At 45.3% G+C, this 11,781-nt stretch overlaps 1 non-coding gene across 1 annotated transcript; it reads left to right on the top strand.

The window, feature by feature from the left end:
- Window positions 1–8,769: 8,769 nt before the first annotated feature.
- Window positions 8,770–8,851, top strand: trnas-gcu (transfer RNA serine (anticodon GCU)). Its single transcript has one exon. It is a non-coding gene; the product is annotated as a tRNA-Ser (tRNA).
- The last annotated feature ends 2,930 nt before the right edge of the window (window positions 8,852–11,781 follow it).

Genomic DNA, 11,781 nt, shown 5'->3' on the forward strand with positions numbered 1-11,781 from the left:
ATTTGATAGAGGTGTTCACAATCATGAGGGGTCGTGACAGACCCGATAGAGAGAAACTGTTGGTAGAAGGATTGAGACTCAGGTAAAAGCTGTGGCTCAGTTGGTCACACTCACCTCGAAATCACAAGCTTCTGGGTTCAAATTTCACAGCTGACACTCCAGTACAGCACTGAGGGTGTTGCAGGTGCTGCCTTTCAGGTGTGATGTTAAACCAAGACCTGGTCTGCATGTTTGGGTGAATGTAAAAGATCCCATGCTGCAATTTCAAACAAGTGAAGAGCAATTCTCCCTGGTGTTGTGATCAATATTTGCCCCTCAATCAGATCAGTTGGTCATTATCACATTGCTGTTTGTGGGTATTAGCTGCTGCATTTCGGACATTACAACAGTGATTACACTTCAAAAGTATTTCATTGTTCATAAAGTGCTTTGGTATGTCCAGTGGTCAGTAAAGGTGCTATATAAATGCAAGTCTTTTCTTTCTTTATCACAACACATAACTGTGTAAACAATGGTTCTTCATGTCATCTCTGGTGCTTCTGCCAATCACCTGATATCTGTGTCCTCTGCTTACTGACCCTTTTACCACTGGAAACAGTTTCTCCTTATTTAAACTATTGAAGAACTTCATGACTGAACAAATGTGTCAAATCTCTTCTGAATTTTCTCTGCTCCGAGGAGAACAACCCCAGCTTCTCCAATCTCTCCACATAACTGAAATCCCTCACCCTGCTACCATTGTGGTAAATCTCTTTTTTATTCTTTCATGGGATGTGGGCCTTGCTGACACAATATGATTCCTGTCAACGCAGCGGCCCGCTGACATCATCGGACGGTGCCAAGCTGTGCATAGGCACAGGTACATCTTGCCAGGATTAAGTGGCACAGGCGTCGGATGATGTCATTGCGCAGCACCAACATCATCGCATTTCCGCGCCTGGTCCATCTTTGCACATGTGCGCTAAAGCGTCATCGGGTATCCAGCCCCTCACTCAGCTGGAGGAAGCGGCTGAGTAGGAGACTTTGAAGCTGGAGATCTCCCCCCTCGGCAACTCGCTCCAGGCCTCGACGCTTCCTCCCCTCAGCCGCTCGCTCCACACCTCGATGCTCCCCTGGACAATTGTTCCCCACTCGCGTCGTCCAGCTCTATGGCCGCTTGCTCTCTGCCCCCCATCCCCCGCTCCACCCGCTAGCTCTAGGCCGTGCCACTTCCCTCCTATAGGCCACTCACTACTCGCTCCTACGTCACACTTTGCAGCTCACCTTGCTTCTTCTGGCGGCGCGTGGAGACTGGACAAACGTGGGAGCAAGTGGCCGAGAGAAGGGAAGCAGCGCCGCTTTGAGGTAGCAGCTGGAGGGGAGGTGGGGGGTGGGGAGTGAGCGAACGACCAGAGAATGGGATGACGTGATCGGGAGACAATCGGCCAGGGAAGTAGGGGGGGTGGAGCAGCGAGGTCTGGAGCGAGCGACTGTGGAGTGTGGAAGTGGCTGGTGCGAAGGAGGGGGAGAAAGCGAGTTGTGCCACCTGGTGGTTGCGTTGTCAGCAAACGCAGCCTTTATTGTCCATCCTTAATTGCCCTTGAGAAGGTGGTGGTTCGCCGCCTTTTTGGAGCTGCTGCTGTCCACGTGTTGTACGTAAACCCACAGTGCTGTTAGGAAGGGAGTTCCAAGATTTTGATCCAGTGACAGTGAAGGAATGGTGATATAGTTCCCAGTCAGGACAGTGTGTAACTTAGAGGGGAGCTTGCAGATGGTGGTGTTCCCATTCATCCAATGTCCTTCTAGGTGGTCGAGGTTGGGGGTTTGGAAGGTGCTGTCGAAGGAGGCTTGGTGAGTTGCTGCAGTGCATCTTGTAGATGGTACACACTGCTGCCACTGTTCACTGGTGGTGCAGGAAGTGAATATTTGAAGTAGTGGGTGGAGTGCTGATCAAGTGATCTGCTTTGTCCTGGATGGTGTTGAGTTTCTTTGGTGTTGTTGGAGCTCCACTCTTCCAGGCAAGTGGGGAGTATTGCATCACACTCCTGACTTGTGCCTTGCAGATGGTGGACAGGAGGTGAGATACTTGCAGCAGAATTCCCAGCCTCTGACCTGCTCTTGTAGCTATGGTATTTATATGACTGATCCAATTCAGTTTCTGCTAATTGGTAATCCCCCGGATGTTGACAGTGAAGGATTCAGCAATGGTAATATCATTGAATGTCAAGGGGAGATGGTTAGATTCACTCTTGTTGGAAATGGTCATTGCCTGGCATTTTTGTGGCGTGCATGTTACTTGCCACTTATCAGTCCAAGCCCAATCTTGCCCAGGTCTCTCAACATATGGACACGGACTGCTTCAGTATCTGAGGAGTTATGAATGCAACTGAACATTTTGCAATCATCAGTGAACATTTCCACTTCTGACCTGATGATGGAAGGAAGTTTATTGTTGAAGCAACTGAAGGCGGTTGGGGCCTAGGACACTACCCTGAGGAACTCCTGAGCGATGTCTGGTACTGAGATGATTCGCCACCAACAACCAGCACCATATTCCTTTGCACAAGGTATGACTCCAACCAGTGGAGATTTTTCTCCTTGATTGCCATTGACTTCAATTTTGCAAGGGCTCCTTGATGCCCTTGGCAAGAGCAGTCACTGTCACCTCCCCTCAACTCCTGAATTCAGCTCTTCTGTCCATATTTGGGCCAAGGCCATAATGAGGTCAGGAACTAAGTGGCCCTGGCAGAACCCAAAATGAGCATTGGTGAGTGGATTATTGCTGTGCATGTGCTGCTTGATAGCACTGTCAACGACACATTCCATCACTTTACTGATGATCAAGAGGTGGCTGATCGGGGAGGAATTGACCAGGTTGGATTTGTCCTGCCTTTTGTATACAAAACATACCTGGGCAATTTTCCACATTGCTGGGTAGATGCCAGTGTTGTAGCTTGGCGGGCGGCGTGGCTAGTTCTGGAGCACAAGTCTTCAGCACTGCAGCCAGGATGTTGTCAGTATCCAGAGCCTTCAGCCATTTTTTGATAGCATGTGGAGTGAAGTGGATTTAGCTGAAGATTGGCACCTGTGATGCTGGAGACTTCAGGAGGAGGCCGAGATGGATCATCTACTTGGCACTTCTGTCTGAAGATGGTTGCAAATGATTCAACCTTGTATTTTGCACTGATATACTGATCTCCCCTATCATTAAGGATGGGGATATTTGTGGAGACTCGTCCTCCTGTTAATTGTTTAATTATCCACCACCATTCAGGACTGGATGTGGCAGGACTGCAGAGCTATGATCTGATCAGTTGGTTGTGAGATCACTCAGCTCTGTCTATTGCATGCTGCTTCTGCTATATGACATGCAAGTAATCCTGTGTTGTAGCTTCACTCATTTTTAGGTCTGCTTGGTGCTGCTCCTGACATGTCCTCCTGCACACTTCATTGAACCAATATTGGTCCCTTGGCTTGATGGTAATGGCAGAGTGAGGTATATGCCAGGCCATGAGGTAACATATTGTGTTTAAATACAATTCTGCTGCTGCTGATGACCCACAGTGCCTCATGGATGCCCAGTTTTGAGCTACCAGATCTGTTCATTTCTTCCCTCAGAAATAATTGGAAAAAAAATTCTGAAGAAATGCATGAACTAAGTATAAAGGAGAGAGAAATAAATACTGACAAAATAGCTGGCAGCATTTGGAAGGTAAAAAGATTTCAATTTTATTATTGATGAGTGAGAGGAATATATCACACTTTGGGGCTTCTGGAAGTGGATTTACTGATAATCTGGGGAATTGATGGGAAGCTGCTTCATGGTTGGTGGAACAAATTCCCGCCCTTAGGGTGGCGCCAACAGCTGCATCCGTCCAATAACAGACAGAGTAGAAGTACTGTATCAGGCCTTGTTAGCTCAGTTGGTAGAGCATGAGACTTTTAATCTCAGGGTCTTGGATTTGAGACCCTTGTTGTGTGGTTGTTCTTCCCTTTTTCAGTCTTCATCAGCAGAGAGTTCAAGGAGTGTTTGAAATTAAATTCAACAACATCACCAGATTTCAACTACACCCCCGCCCCGCCCCCTCCCAGTGCAGTTGACAGGACCCTCAACCTCTGCCTTCCCCCTTCCCCTCCCTCCCAGAACTGCGACAGGGTTCCCCTTGTCCTCACTTTCCACCCCACCTGCCTCCACAGCCAAACGATCATCCTCCACCATTTCCGCCACCTCCAGCGTGATGCCACCACCAAACGCATCCTCCCCTCCCCTGTCAACATTCTGAAGGGATTGTTCCCTCCGCGACACCCTGGTCCACTCCTCCATTACCCTGACACCTCGTCCCCTTCCCAAGGCACCTTCCCATGCAATCACAGGAGATATAATACCTGCCCTTTTCCCTCCTCTCTGCTCATTATCTAAAGCCCCAAACACTCCTTTCAGGTGAAGCAGCTATTTACTTGTACTTCTTTCAATTATGTATACTGTATTCACTGCTCACAATGCGGTCTCCTCTAAACTGGGGAGACCAAACGCAGATTAGGTGGAACACCTCTGCTCAGGCCGAAAGCATGACCCTGAGCTTCTGGTTGCTTGCCATTTCAACACTCCCCCCTGCTCTCATGTCAACATTTCTGTCTTTGGCCTGCTCCAGTGTTGCAGTGAAAATCAACCCAAGCTCGAGGAGCAACACCCGACCTTTTGATTCGGCACTCTACAGCCTTGTGGATTGAACATTGTGTTCAATAACATCAGAGCATGACTGGTGTCAGGCAACCACAAGCATTAACACACTCTTTGCCTTTGTCCCAGGACAGCTTTGTTATTTAATCTCTCCTGCCCTCTGCACTATTAAACACCTTCCCCTTTGTTCTCTCCCACATGCCCCTCCCCTTCACTTGTTGAAAACCTAATTCTTTTCTAACCAGTGTCAGTTCTGATGAAATGTCACAGACCAGAAACGTTAACTCTGTTTCTCTCACCACAGATGCTGCCAGAGCTATTGAGTATTTCCAGCACTTTTTGTTTTTATTTCAGATTTCCAGCATCTGCAGTGTTTTGCTTTTATTGTGTCAGAAAGTCTTTCCTTGATTCAGGACTCTTACCTCTCTCCAGAATCTCTCTGCTAAAGATTGAACTTTATCTAATTTCACTCACAGCTCAGGGTCAGTGTGGCACAGTGGGCCTTCTGGCTGTCTCCCACTTCACAATCCATCAGTACTGAGAAAACAATGGGGAATATTACTGACATGTTGTGTTCTGTAACTTTTTACAAACACTTTAATGTATATATTGTCTTCCAAAGCAGTGCCAGAATGGTGGCTTTCGTGTGTTGTTGAAAAACCTTTGTTGAGTTTGTGCTGAACTAACAGTTCTTGGTTCGATCCCAGGTACTGGCACTTTCAACCTCTCCTGTGTCTTTTTCTTTGGCTCCAATTGTCAAGCTGCATGATTTACTCTGAAATTAGCACCAGAGAACCAAGGCACCAGCGAGCATGAGGAGCTGAAATTAGCACAGATCAAATCCACTTAATATTTCTGACTGAAGATGGTTGCAAATGCTTCAGCTTCATCTTTTGCACTGACGTGTTTAGCATCACCATCATTGAGGATGTGAATGTTTTTGGAGCCTCCTCATCTTGTTAGTTATTTCATTATCCGCCACCATTCACGACTGGATGTGGCAGGACTGTGGAGCTGTGCTCTGATCCTGAGGGAGATATCCGTGCGTGGAGAGGCGGGAGTGATCCTGAAGAGGGTGCGCGAGCCTGGAGTGGAAGCTTTCCGTGGAGGTGCAGGAGTCGGCCATTCATCCCCAGTGTTTTATAAAGGTTTAGCATAACTTATTTGCTTTTACTCTATGCCTCTATTAATAAAGCCAAGTGTCCTGTTTGCTCTTCGCAATCTTTTCAAACCTTGATCAAAAAAGATTGGTGTAAATTGTCTCATTCTTCCTCCTAAACTGTATCACTTCACAATTCTCTGTGTAAAATTTTATCTGTTGTGTGAAAGCCCATTTTACCAGTGTGTTTAAGTTCCTCTGAAGTGTGTTACTGTCACTGGCATGGGACGAAATTCATGAGCATTCTTTGATGCTATCTCCGTGGAAAGAGCAATCTAACACACGAGCTCAAATTGGGATTTTGTGTGTTTAGTATCTTTCCTCATCCACCAATATAAGCACAAATCTGTCTCATAATGTACGGTCTAAGAATATGCCAATGTTGCAATATGGTGATAAATTCTTCAGTGTCACAATGTACTCACCAACTGTTTCACTACTTTTCTGATTTCTGGATCCAAGTTTGTAGCTCTCCGCGATCTCGAGTGGCTTAGGGTTGAGCCTCACTTCAACGAAGAAACGGAAAATTATGATTTAAAGATTACACTGTCAATCATTCACATCTCTGTCTTCTCCTGAACTTCGAATTCAAATTTATTTGTGAAATTGAGTCACACATTAAGACAGCACAGTCTTTGTCTTTGTGAAGGAAGTGATTTGGGAATGGCTGTTTGAAACTGTCCCTTCTTGCACAGAAATTCAGTGCAAATACTTGGTCACTCACAATTTCCTTGAGAGAAATTTGTACACAATCGCATTCGACACGGAATCTGCCTCAGCATTAATCTCACTGAAGCAGAATGTGACCGTGTTGTATGTTTCAGAATGTTGGTGCCGTTATTTGTCGATTTAACCGAGACACGGACACAGGGCAAGGTTGATCCGAGGTTGGAATATGTTATCATTCAGGAGCAAGAAAAATCAAAAGGAACAAAATAAGAAAACCCAGTCTCCAGATTTGAGAATCTGTAGATCCGCTTTGGGAAAGTGAATCAGAGCAGAATGAAGGGTGAACTGTCCAGAAGAGATGAAGACACAGCTCAGTCAGCACGTTCCCCTGGTTTATGATGCTGGAACATTCCTCACACAGAAATGATTCAACCCAATGACAAACATTCTTACAGCTGATAATTTATGCTACTGATTTAAGGACTGTTTCATGTGGTTACCGAGTGACGAAGAGAAGATATTAAACTTTGTTCTATTCAATCTAGCTGTGATGAAGTTTGAATTTTTCTACCTTTTATAAACAGTATTTGAAGGGTCTCGGTAACAATGTACAGTGTTGATGAGAATGGGGTCTGGGTGAGAAGCTGCTGAGTGTGACAGGGTCAGGACTGGATGCAGGAAGTTCTCTGACAGTCTCCCTCTATCTCTCTAATGGGTTTGAGTTGATTTACGACTGGTAGCTTTTATTTGACTTTTCTTATTTAGGGATACAGCACTGAAACAGGCCCTTCGGCCCACCGAGTCTGTGCCAACCAGCAACCACCCATTTATACTAATCCTACATTAATCCCATATTCTCTACCACATCCCCACCATTCTCCTACCACGTACCTACACTAGGGACAATTTACAATGGCTAATTTACCTATCAACCTGCAAGTCTTTTGGAGGTGGGAGGAAACCAGAGCACCTGGCGGAATCCCACACAGACACAGGGAGAACTTGCAAACTCCACACAGGCAGTACCCAGAACTGAATCCTGGTCGCTGGAGCTGTGAGGCTGTGGTGCTAACCATTGCGCCACTGTGCTGTTGTTGGTGTTTTGATAAATGAAGGAAGTTCCCTCCACCCACTTTTTTTGGACAGACAGTGTGGTGTAAGGATGTAAAGGGTTAATGCTGAAGATAGTGGGATCAACCCCTCCCACTGTCAGAGTGATGATGTAACAGTCACATGAGATGAAGTTTGGGAGAAGAGAGAGCAGCACCAAGGATGCTAGCTTAGCAGGCTTGGTGAGTGAGTATCTCATATTGTGTAAATTAGAAAAGAGTGCTTAGTTCTTTCAGCAGGAACTGTGTCCAGAAAATATCGAGAAACTCACAATTTTATTATTCAGGATTCGGAACACAGATATCAATTCCAAGTGACAGTTCTGGGACCAATTAACAAAAAAAGCAGAGAACAATATTGCTGACTGATTGAAATCCCCATGTGGGGAGACAGTTAAACAGGTGATCTGTTGGGGCATCCTTCGATCCAAGGTTTCAGCAACATTTAATCTCCCTTTTTGGTGAAATTCTCTGTTATTTGCAACTTTTTTTATCAGCTTTGATGGGCGAGTGAAAAAACTGAAAAAATTGAACAGTTCCATCCTTTCTTTTCTTCCTTCGTCTCTTCTTTCCATCAGTTTCTCTTTTCTTTCCCAGATCAATATAATGATGAGAATCCCAATTTAATCAGCTGTTTCTGGTGTTTTACCCATTCCAATCAAAATTTCAACATTCCAATCAAATCGATTTGTTATTCCACAGTGTCTCTCCATGTGTTTTATTCTGTTGTATTCTCTCACAGTCTGTTTGATGATCAATGTTGCACCTCACTCTCTGTTCTGGTGAAGATCAGAAGCAGTGATATCTGCTTACCTCACCCGACATTCGGCCTGAGGCTGTGTCTCTCTGATCATGTGGAGTTAAAGCAATTCTTCCAGTCAGTTAGTTCAGTTGTCATTTCATGAGAAATTCGGTCATCATGACTTCGTCAGTGACCTAATGGTTCAGGTGTCTGAGTGTTGTTAATCATGATGTGATGAAATGATTGGATGTTCCAGTCTTTTCGTGGTGGGTTTTCACACTGAGTAGAAACGTGTTGGACATGGTCTGGAAATGTTTCACACCACTCCATTCCCAACTTTATTTCCGGACAGAAGATATATTTCCATCATTACACAGCTGGCTGCACCGCCAGAAGCTGTGTTGAAGTTGACAGCTATGCTTGTGCAACTGACAAGGTGGCTGAGAGGTTAAGGCAATGGACTGCTAATCCATTGTGCTTTGCACACGTGGGTTCGAATTCCATCCTTGTCGCTAGTTTATGAACTATTTAGTGTATTGTTTATGTTGGGGGAGTTGATGTGCAAAGTCAGCCTCAAAACCTGTTCTTGTCAATGTCCAGACAGTGACTCCAGAATTTGTTATACTTTATTAAAATTGAGACAGACAATTGGAATTCTTCACCCAAACTTCACTGGAATGAAGATCAAATAGGGATCACGAAACGGAGCAGTATTTTTCCTCCCCTCCTTCCTTCCATCTTTGCTTTCTCTGGATTTGCACCAAGTGAAAGACAAGTGGGAAAAGCAAATGGCGAGGGAGCAGATGCAGAAAATTATCCTTTGGCAAGAAATTTATTTTCAAATCTTCTTGATAGATTAAGTGAGTGAGCAATGCTTTGGCAGATGGAGTTTAAAATGAGGGGTCATCTACTACCTACGATAGATCAGAGTGTTTTTTTGCAAGAGGTGAGATGTTGGAAACGGCGGAGGAGCAGAGACCCGAGTACTGAATTCATAAAAGCTAGTGGACTGGTCGAAAATAATGTGAAAAGTGAACAGAATCTGAAGATTGGAACTCATGTTGCAGTGATAGAAAGCTCTGTGCTCCTGAAGTAAATGTCCAAGCCCAGATTGTGGGGAATCTGTGGAGAGTGATTTGGTTTTTATTCATTCTTGGGTGTGAGTATCGCTGATAAGGCTAGCATTTTTTACCCATTCCTGTTGCCGTTGAGAAGGTGGGGGAGAGCTGCCTTCTTGAACTGATGCAGTCCATATGGTGCAGGAAGACCTACAGTGCTATTGGGGAGGGAGTTCCAGGATTGTGACCCAACAACAGTGAAGAAATGGCGATATCGTTCCAAGTCAGGATGGTGAGTGACTTGGAGGGGAACCTGCAGGTAGTGAGTTCCCATGCATCTGCTGCCCTTGTCCTTCGAGGTGGTAGTGGTCACGAGTTTGGAAGGTGCTGCTGAAGGATATTTGGCGAGTTGCTGCAGTGCATATGGAGATGGTACACACTGCAGCCACTGTTTATTGTTTGTGGAGGGATTAAATGTTAACGGTGGTGGGTTAGGTGCCGATCAAGTGCGCTGCTTTGTCCTGGATGGTGTTGAGCTTCTTGAGTCTTGTTGAGTGGGATGTATTCCATCACACTCCTGACTTGTGCCTTGTAGATGGTGGACAGGATTTGGGGTGTCAGGAGGTGAGATACTTGCTGCAGAATTCGTAATCTCTGACCTGCGCTTATAGCCACAGCAAAGATGTGACTGGGCCAGTTAAGTTTCTGGTCAAGATGCTGATGGTGGGGGATTTAACGATGAGAATGCTTCTGAATATCCAAAGGTAGATTTTTTTCTCTCTCATTGGAGATGTTCACTGCTTGGCACTTGTGTGGCCAGAAGCTTGCTTGTCACTTATCAGCTCAAGCCTGAATGTTGTTCAGGTCTTGCTGCTTGCAGGCACAGACTGCTTCAGTATCTGAAGAGTTGTGAGTCATCATCTAACATTCCCACTTCTGACTTATGTTGAAGAGAAAGTCGTCAGTGAAACAGCTGGGATGTTTGGGTCTAGGACACGACCCTGAGAAAGTACTGAGGCAATGTCCTGGGCTGAGATGATTGGCCTCCTCTAACCACAACATTTTGTTTTGTGCGAGGTACAACTCCATCAAGTGGAGAGTTTTCCCCCTGATTCCCAGTGACTTCAATTTTGCATGGAATCCTTGATGCCACACTCACTCAAGGGCAATCACTCTCACCTCTCCTCTGGAATTCCGCTCTTTTGTCTCTGTTTGGACCAAGCTGCAATGAGATCATATGAACAGAAGATCAGAAGAACTAGTAGCAGGAGTAGGCCATTTGGCCCCTCGAGCTTGCTCCGCCATTCAATAGGATCATGGCTGACCTGATCATGACCTCAACCCCACATTCTTGCCTGCCCACATAACCCTTGGCTCTCTTGTAGATAAAAATCTTGAAGACATTCAATGACCCAGCCTCCACTGCTCTCTGCGGTAAAGAATTCCAAAGATTAATGACCCTCTGAGAGAAGAAATTCCTTCTTTAATGAAAAACCCCTGAATCTGAAGCTATGTCCCCTAGTTCTAGATTCCACCACGAGGGGAAACATCCTCTCAGCATCCCTATCAAGTCCCCTCAGAATCTTATATGTCTCAATATGTTCTCCTTTCATTTTTCTCAGCTCCAATGAGTATCGGTCCAACCTGCTCAACTTTCCTCATCAGACAACACCTTCATCACAGGAATCAATCCAATGAACCTTCTCTGAACTGCCTCCTATGCAAGTATATCCCTCCTTAAATAAGGAAACCAAAACTGCACACAGTACTCCAGGTGTAGTTTCACCAGCACCATGTACATTTGTAGCAACACTTCTCTACTTTTATACTCCATCCTCCTTGCAATAAAGGGTAACATTCCATTTGCCTTCCTAATTATTTGCTGTACCTGCATGGTAACTTTTTGTGATTCACGTACATGGACACCCAGATCCTTCTACACCGCAGCATTCTGTAATCTCTCACAATTTAAATAATATTATGCTGTTCTATTCTTCCTACCAAAGTGGATAACCTCACATTTTCCCACATTCTACTCTATCTGGCAAATTATTTCCTGGAGCTGAGAGACCCTGCCAGAACCTAAACTGAGCATCGATGAGCAGATTATTGTTAAGTGTGAGGTGCTTTAAGCACTGTTGGTGACATCTTCCATCACTTTGCTGATGATTGAGAGTAGACTGATGGGGCGGCAATTGGTCAGATTGGATTTGTCCTGCATTTTTTTTAAGGAGAGGGCACAGTTGGGCAATTTTCCACATTGTCAAGTAGAAGCCCGTGTTGCAGCTCTACTGGAACAGCTTGGCTGAGAGCGCAGCTAGTTTTGGAGCACAAGTCTTCAGTACTAGAGCCGGGATGTTGTTAGGGCCTATAGTCTTTGCTGT

This window comes from Heterodontus francisci, chromosome 39, assembly GCF_036365525.1.
Source record: "Heterodontus francisci isolate sHetFra1 chromosome 39, sHetFra1.hap1, whole genome shotgun sequence".
NCBI classification, from domain to species: Eukaryota; Metazoa; Chordata; class Chondrichthyes; order Heterodontiformes; family Heterodontidae; genus Heterodontus; species Heterodontus francisci.